We start from the raw sequence: 8,862 nt of genomic DNA on the forward strand, positions 1-8,862 counted from the left end.
ATTTAAGACCACTATGAGCTGGAACTGACTCGATGGCACCTAACAACAACAATGAAGAGCAAAAACTAATAGCTATAGTTTGTTGCTGTTAGGTTGTTACCTGCTGTCGAGTAGATTCTGACTCATAGAGACCCTATGTACAATAGAATGAAACACTGCCCGCTTCTGCGCCATTCTCACAATCATTGTTACCCTTAGCTCATTGCTGCAGCCACTGGATCAATTCATCTCATAGAGGGTCTTCCTCTTTTTAGATGACCATCTACATTACCAAGCATAATGTCATTCTCCAGGGGCCGATCCCACCTGATAATATGTCTAAAGTATGGAGATGTAGTCTTGCTATCCTTTCTTCTGAGGAGCATTCTTGTCATACTTCTTCCAAGAGAGATTTGTTCATTCACTTGGCAGTCCATGGTGAATTCAATATTCTTCACCAACACCACAATTCTTTGGTCTTCCTTATTCATTGCCCAGCTTTCACATGCATATGAGGCAATTGAAAACACCATGGCTTGGGTCAGGTGCACCTTAGTCTTCAAGGTGACACCTTTGCTCTTCAACGCTTTAAAGAGGCCTTTTGCAGCAAATGTGCCCGGTGCAATGTGTCTTGATTTCTTGACTGCTGCTTCCATAAGTGTTGATTCTGAATCCCAGTAAAATGTTATCCTTAACAACTTCAATCTTTTCTCCATTTATAATGATGTTGCTTATTGGTCCAGTTGTGAGGATTTTTCTTTATGTTGAGGTATAATCAATACGGAAGGCTGTGGCCTTTGGTCTTTAACAGTAAGTGTTTCAAGTCCTTTTCACTTTCACCAAGAAGGTTGTGTCATCTGAATAATGCAGGTTGTTAATGAGTCTTCCTCCAATCTTGATGTCCTGTTCTTCTTCATATAGTCCAGCTTCTCAGATTATTTGCTCAGCATACAGATTGAATAGGTATGGTGAAAGGATACAGTCCTAACGCACACCTTTTCTGACTTTCGACCATAGTGTCCCCTTGTTCTGTTCGAACAACTACCTCTTGATTTGAGTAGAAATTCCTCAGAAGCATGATTAAGTGCTCCAGAATTCCCATTCTCCGCAAGGTTATCCATAATTTATGATCCACATAGTCGAATGCCTTTGCTTAGTCAATAAAACACAGATAAACACCTTTCTGGTATTCTCTGCTTTCAGCCAGGATCCATCTGACATCTGCAATGACATTCCTGGTTCCACATCCTCTGGCATTTCCCTGTCAATCTACTGCTGCGTCTGCTTTTGAAAGACCTTCAGCAAAATTTTACTTGTATGTAGTATTAATGATATTGTTCTGCAACTTCCGCATTCAATTGGATCACCTCTCTTGGAAATAGGCATAAATATGGATCTCTTCTAGTCAGTTGGCCCGGTAGCTGTCTTCCAACTTTCTTGGCATAGGTAGTGAGCATTTCTAGTGCTGCATCCACTTGTTGAAACATCTCAATTGGTATTCCATCAATTCATGGAGGCTTGTTTGTAGCTAATGCCTTCAGTGCAGCTTGGACTTCTCTCAGTACCATCGGATCCTGATCATATGTTATCTCCTGAAATGGTTGAACATTGACCAATTCTTTTTGGTATAATGACTGTGTATTCCTTCTATCTTCTTTTGATGCTTCCTGCATCTTTTAATATTTTCCCCTTAGAATCCTTCACTATTGAAACTCAAGACTTGAATTTTTTCTCCAGTTCTTCCAGCTTGAGAAATGCCAAGCATGTTCTTCCCTTTTGGTTTTCCATCTCCAGCTCTTTGCACATGTCATTATAATACTTTACTTTGTCTTCTAGAGCCACCCTTTGAAATCTGTTCAGCTCTTTGACTTCATCATTTCTTCCTTATGCATTAGCTACTCAACATTCAAGAGCAACTTTCAGAGTTTCTTCTAACAACCATTTTGGTCTTTTCTTTCTTGTCTTTTTAATGGCTTCTTTCTTCATGTGTGATGTCTTCGAAGTCATTCCACGACTTGTCTGGTGTTCAGTCATTAACGTTCAATGCTTCAAATCTATTCTTGAAATGGTCTCTAAATTCAGGTGGGATATACTCAAGGTTGTACTTTGGCTCTTGTGGACTTTTTCTAATTTTCTTTAGTTTCAACTTGAACTTGCATAAGAGGAATTGATGGTCTGTTGCACAGTTGTCCCCTGACCTTGTTCTGACTGATGATATTGAGCTTTTCCATCGTCTCTTCCCACAGATGTAGTCAATTTGATTCCTGTGTACTTCATGTAGTGAAGTTCATGTGTATACTTGCCATTTTTGTTGGTGAAAAAAGTTTTTTGCAATGAAGGAGTCGTTGGTCTTGCAAAATCCTATTGTTTGATCTCTGGTATTGGTTCTATCATCAAGTCCATACTTTCCAACTACCAATCCTTCTTCTTTGTTTCCGACTTTTGCATTCCAATCATCAGTAACCATGAATGCATCTTGATTGAATGTTTGATCAATTTCAGACTGCAGAAGTTGGTAAAAATCTTCAGTTTCTTCATCTTTGGCCTTAGTGGTTGGTGGGTAAATTTAAATAATATTTGTATTAACTGTTCTTCCTTGTAGGTGTATGAGTATTATCCTATCACTGACAGTGTTATACTTCAGGATAGATCTTGAAATGTTCTTTTTGACCATGAATACAATGCCATTCTTCTTCAAGTTGTCATTTGCAGCATAGTAGACTATATGACTGTCTGATTCAAAATGGCCAGTACCAGTCCATTTCAGCTCACTACTGCCTAAAATATCAATGTTTATGCATTCCATTTAATTTTTGATGATTTCCAATTTTCCTAGATTCATACTTTGTACATTCCATTTTCTGATTGTTAGTGGATGTTTGCAGCTGTTTCTTCTCATTTTGGGTTGTGCCACATTAGCAAATGAAGGTCCCAAAAGCATGATTCCATCCAGGTCATTGGGGTCAACTGTACTTTGAGATGGCAGCTCTTCCCCTGTCATATCTTGAGTGCCTTCCAACCTGAAGGGCTCATCTTCTGGCACAACATCAGACAACATTCTGCTGCTATTCATAAGGTTTTCATGGGCTAATTCTTTTCAGAAGTAGACTTCTGGGTCCTTCTTCCTAGTCTGTCTTAGTCTGGAAGTTCAGCTGAAAACTGTCCACCATGGGTGACCCTGCTGGTATTTGAATACCAGTGGCATAACTTCAAGCATCACAGCAACATGCAAGCCCCCACAGTAAGACAAACTGACAGACAGGTGGGGGATAAAGTGTTTATGAGTTTCCAAACACTTTATATGCATTAATTAATTTAATCTTTACAATTTAAGGCAGATATTATTATCCCCATTTCACAGATGAAGAAACTAAGGTACAGAAAGATTAAATCTTTCCAAAGTCACATAACTAACAGTGGCAGAATCAGATTCAAACTCATGCAACTTGACTCCAAATTCATATTCTTAACCAGTATGCAATACTCCCCCTAAAGCTTGTTTCCAGGGAATTCCCCATCCAAGTATTAACTTAACTTGACCTTGCTCAATCCTACTTTCAGATGAGACGTGGCTAATTCACAGAGGTATGCCAGATGGAATCCACAGGAAGTCTTGAAATAACCCCTAAGCTCCTTCTTGGCCCTAATGTAACCCATAGACAGAAGGTCCTGATTTAAGGTTGCTAGATTTAGCAAATAAAAATACAGAATGACTAGTTAAATTTGAATTTGAAGTAAACACAGATTTTTTTTTTTTTTTAAATGTTAGTATGGCTCAAACAAATGAGCCCTGGTGGTTCAATAGTTAAGCTCTTGGCTGCTAACTGAAAGGTTAGCGGTTTGAGCTTACCCAGCTGCTCCGTGGGAGAAAGAGCTGGCAATCTGCTTCCATAAAGATTACAGCCAAGAAAACCCTATGGAGCAATTCTACTCTGTCACATGGGGTTACAATGAGTCAGAATCGAATTGTTGACAACCAGTAATAACAACAACATGGCTCAAACATACAAAAATTCAGAGATGGTGCAGGACTGGAGAGTGTTTTATTCTGTTACACATAAGGTCGGCATGAGTTGGAGCCAACTCGATGGCAACAAACAAATGTCCTATGCGATATTTTAGACATGGTTATATTAAAATTTTGAAATTGAAACTTAACTGGATGCTTTATATTTTATGGAAACCCTATCTTGAGTCTATTTCATTCTCTAATGTCCACTGAACAGAAAGGCATTGCTCACATGTAGATTTGAAAGCCCATTTTGAACCAAACACTTGAGTAATCGCAAGAATTGTTCAGACTTGAACACTTCAATCAAAGATTCTATAAAAGAATCCTGATCAAAAGAGGGAGAATGTGGAACAGAATTTTAAATACTCATGGAATCCAGATTTTCTGGAGCCACTGAGGCTAAATGACCCCCTGAAACTATTGCCCTGAGGTAATCTTTAAACCTTAAATTGAAACTGTCTTCTGAAGTCATCTTTAAATCAAACAAGAATTTAGAGTAATTAGTAAAGAATGTCTGCCTGACATTCTTAGTCAGAATTAGTAAAGAATTGTGCTCTTTTAAAGAATTATATGTAATCAAATGGACAAGAACAACTTGAAAGTTTAGATGGGAAGTTTAGAGTCAGTAAGTTTATGTTAGTGGTGGTAGAATGATTTGGAAAAGGATAGTGACAATGGTTACACAGTTTGACATATGTAATCAATGTTACTGAATTGTACATGTAGAAATTGTTGAATTGTGTATGGTTTGCTGTGTATATTTTTAACAAAATAAAATAATTAAAAAAAAAAGACTTGTTCAGACTCTAGAGTCACCTGAGACTTGTGATATAGGCAGCAATCTCACTTTTCCACCTGTCATGTATTAAATTATGTTCTCCCAAAATATCCATCAGCTTGACTAGGTCATGATTCACTTGTATGATTGTACTACCGTTTTTATACTGATATGATTTCCCGTGTTGTAAATCCTGTCTCTATGATGTAATAAAATGGAATAGTGCCATGTATATTGATGGGGTCTACAAGATTAGATAATGTCTTAAGCCAATCTCTTTTGAGATATAAAAGAGAGGAGCAAGCAGAGAGACAAGTGGACTTCATACCACCAAGAAAGCAGCACTGGGGACAGAGCATGTCCTTTGGACCTGAGGTTTCTGCACTGAGATGCTCCCAGACCAAGAGAAGACTGATGACAAAGATCTTCTTCCAGAGTCAAGAGAGAGAGAAAGTGTTCCCCTGAAGCCAGATCCCTGAATTCGGACTTCTAGCCTACTTGACTGTGAGAAAATAAATTTATCTTTTTTAAAACCACCCACTTGTGGTTTTTCTATTATAGCAGCACTAGATGACTAAGACATCCCCCAATGATCCATCCACCCTGTGGTGGCAGCTCCTCAGGCCCAATGGATTGAATGACAGGAAACCCCTTTTCCAAAAGGTTTAGTTCATCCCCATATACTCCAATTGATACCTGAGTCACAGTCAGAAGGGTATTTGGGCAGCAAAGCATCCACCAAAATTGCCATAAACCCTTAATACTCATTCTCATTCCCACCACGCTTCTGGACTCTAATTCTCATTAATGAAGCGTTAAAAACTTCATATTGAAAAGAATGTCTTTCTCATTCTATTGCTTTCTGGGTGTTCAGTTTCGGCCATAAAATGTAAAGACCAGGTGGAAATAGCCTTTGAACATCTGAGAATGGAATTTGGCCGTAGATGGCTTTATATCTGTCAGCCTTAAAGATTCCACTGGGGGTCAAGCCAAAATGCATAGTTTCATGTAAAATTAATTACCAGGTGAGCTTCCCGTTACTGAGTTCACAGTGGCCTTGAAAGATATTGTCCTCTGAGATATGCCAAGTCAAAATCATGCAGAGCTATTTAATTGATGCATTGAGTTTAAAAACAGCCAGCTGTATCAGATTAGCCCTGTGCTGGTCACATCAACAAGTGCTCAATAAATACTCATTCATTTGATTGACTGAGGTGATATTGGTGAAGGTGCTGGGTAATTCTGCCATGTGACCAGAGGTGCTCCGCAAGGATGAACCCAGCAGGGCAACAGAAAGCCACCGGAGGAGCTCCTGAACGTTATTCAGTGAGAGCACAGAAGAAGAGAAACACATTATAGGCAGTCCATGCTGGATGCATAAGCATTTGAAATGGAGTTGTCACAGCAGTGAGAATATAGAAAACCGCAAAGCCTTGGGAGTTTGGAGGTTTAACGTCTGGTCTCTGCCAACAGCCACTTTGTGTCTTTGGGAAAGTTAATTTACATTCTCTCTGGAAAGTCTGGCTAAATGTCATCTAAGTACCGTTTTTATTCTTTTTTTTAATTTTATAATTTTTCTTCTGACTCAGGTTGATAAGAATTTGAACATCAAGAAATTTTAGCCTTCCACCTCCTCTCAAGTATTGATTTGCTTCTTTTAGTCCTCCGTTTTTTCTAAGCAGATTATGTATTTGAAAAATCTGATATCAATTTCCCAGAATTATTCCTAAATCTAAGATAGGTCATCTAATTTGGTTAACCAGCATAGCTTGAGAGATGTCATCTAATCGATCCTTCTTAAATCCATTCATTTTTTTATTCAGCTAATATTTAAATTTTATTCAGTAAATATTTCGTATTTATTAAGAACCTACTATGTGTTATGGCCTACAGAATGCAGTTCTATTCAGACACACATGGGGTCGCCATGAGTCAGAAAAAACTCGACAGCAATTTTTTTTTTTTTAAATATGTTATGTACTGTACCAAGTAGCTGATGACTTACCCTTAAAGAGCATATAATCTAGTTGGAGAAACAGGCATATTAACAGGAATTTTTAACAAATTGTGGTAAGTACTGTAACAGGAGTGTGTATTTAAAAAAAATGTTATAGGAGGAAGACGACCATCTCTTACTTGAACCAATCAGAGAAGGCTGCACAGAGGGGCCATTTGAGATAAACCTTGAAGAATGAGATTGCCAGGCAGAAGAGCTAGAAAGGCCATTCCAGGAAGAAAATGTAAGCTTATTCTGCAATAATGTAAGCAACTACTATGGACATGAGAGTGGGAAGGGAGGTTGTGGAAACTAGAGAGAAGAGGCATCATTTGATAACTAAAAAATCCTAGAATGAAGACAGAAATAAGGAACAGAAAAAGAAAAAAAGGTAATAGAATTTTATAAAAATAAGAATGCACGTTTGTAGAGGGAGATGGTTGAGGAGAGATTAAAAACACGGACCCCTATCCTACAGAAAACCTTAGTGAACAGTACAGAGAACACCATGATTTTCCATAGGCCAGTCTCTGGAGCAGGGCATTTTGTTATAGCATCAACCAAAGATAATGTATTGAGGTTTCATTTTCCTTAGACCCACCCAGTAGCTCCATAGGAGGCAGATCTGGTGATCTTCTCCTGGTAAAGGCTACAGCTTAGAAAATCCCATGGTGCAGTTCTACTAGGTCACATGGGTCACTGTGACTAGATGTCACCCAACAACTTCAAGCTCTTTACAAGGCTTACATCTCTTTATCATCCAAACTAAAGTTGCCCTCCTTTTCCAGAAAGTGTGCGCCATTCTGTTGATCACAACTTGTAAGTACCTTATCTATCCATCTGTTTATTTGTTTTTGGATACCTCCTCCACTGGACTTTAAGTTGGAAGAGAACAAAATAGTGGCCTGGTAGACTTTTTCAAAAAAATTATCATTGAATTAATTAATTCAGGATTTGGAAAAATACGGTTCCTTCTGCTGCTGATATAATTTGAGTTTATGTTATCATCCTTGAGTAAAGAGTTCATTTCTTAAGTGCTCCAAAATATCAAGCATCTAGCTCAGTGTTTGGCACATCAAAGCCAAAAATCCCACATTGACATCTTGGAGCGGGAAACAAATTTTCTCCATATATTGTACCAACTTTCACAATATCTCATTTCCAGGGGTCTTGCAACCTCTCAATAAATAGTGGTAGAATTCGTTAGTTCATACTTGTATTAAATATTATAATTTTTAAAGCTCTGAAATTGCCTCCTAAGTCCTCCCCACCAAAAAAAAAAAAAAAACTTGCTCCTTTCTCTACTAGAATGAGTTAAGGTGCTGAAATAGAAACAGATGATGGAAAAAAGAGACATAATTAGGGATCAGCAGAAAGTGTGGCTTTTCTGTTTGTATTGCATGGTTCCTTTCATTGAGTATAATGTACGAGCTTCAGTGTAATGTGTAATGTGGTCATCAATTTTAATTTTGCCAGCCTTTCATTTTACTGTTGCTGCCATTCCCATCCTAATCTTCAAAGGGCATTGCGAGGGTGATTAACACAGCCACCAGCTCTTTCCCCTACAATATCACTGAATCTGATCAACCTATTTCCTTGCATCTTGGGATCACAGATAGAGTAATTGCACTCATTCTGATAATCGCCTTTCTCTGAGCACAGATTTAGAAGGGAAGTACTCACAATCACATATTCTGTTACATAACCCATTTCGGACAAATATTGTGTTCTATTCCACGTTTATATGATGATACTGCATTGGATTGCATACCCCTATCTCTACTTAGGAAACCCTGGTTGCATAGTGGTTAAGTGCAATGGCTGTTAACCAAAAGGTCGGCAGTTCAAATCCACCAGGTGCTCCTTGGAAACTCTATACGGCAGTTCTACTCTGTCCTATAGGGTCGCTATGAGCCAGAATTGACTTGATGGCAACAGAATTGACTTGATGGCAAGGGATTTTTTGGTTATCTCTACTTAGGAAACCCTAGTGGCATAGTGGTTAAGTGCTATGGCTGCTAACCGAAAGGTCAGCAGTTCAAATCTACCAGGTACTCCTTAGAAACCCTGTGGGGCAGTTCTACTCTGTCCTGTAGG

Source organism: Loxodonta africana, chromosome 1 (genome assembly GCF_030014295.1).
Source record: "Loxodonta africana isolate mLoxAfr1 chromosome 1, mLoxAfr1.hap2, whole genome shotgun sequence".
NCBI classification, from domain to species: Eukaryota; Metazoa; Chordata; class Mammalia; order Proboscidea; family Elephantidae; genus Loxodonta; species Loxodonta africana.